This window comes from Myotis davidii, unplaced genomic scaffold, assembly GCF_000327345.1.
Source record: "Myotis davidii unplaced genomic scaffold, ASM32734v1 scaffold169, whole genome shotgun sequence".
NCBI classification, from domain to species: Eukaryota; Metazoa; Chordata; class Mammalia; order Chiroptera; family Vespertilionidae; genus Myotis; species Myotis davidii.
Genome location: NW_006383005.1, coordinates 428,087 through 428,357, shown reverse-complemented (window position 1 = coordinate 428,357; position 271 = coordinate 428,087).

The following is a 271-nucleotide window of genomic DNA, read 5'->3' as shown; positions in this document are numbered from 1 at the left end:
CTGTCCCACCAGCCTGGGACCCTTCAGGGGGCGCTGGACCCTGGCAGGGGCTTCCTGGGCGCTCGCCGCCGGGAAGTCCGAAGCACCGGGTCGGAGCCGCTGAAGGTCCAGGTCTCCGGGAAAGAGGCTGAGGGTGTCCGGGCTCCCGTGCACTCGGTCGGGGTCCTGGGGACAGCGTGCGTTATCCCCGGGCGGAGGGCTCCGACACCCGCTGCAAAAGGCTGGGAACGAGCCCGCAACCGTGGACCCGTATGGTGGGCCAGGCGCGTCC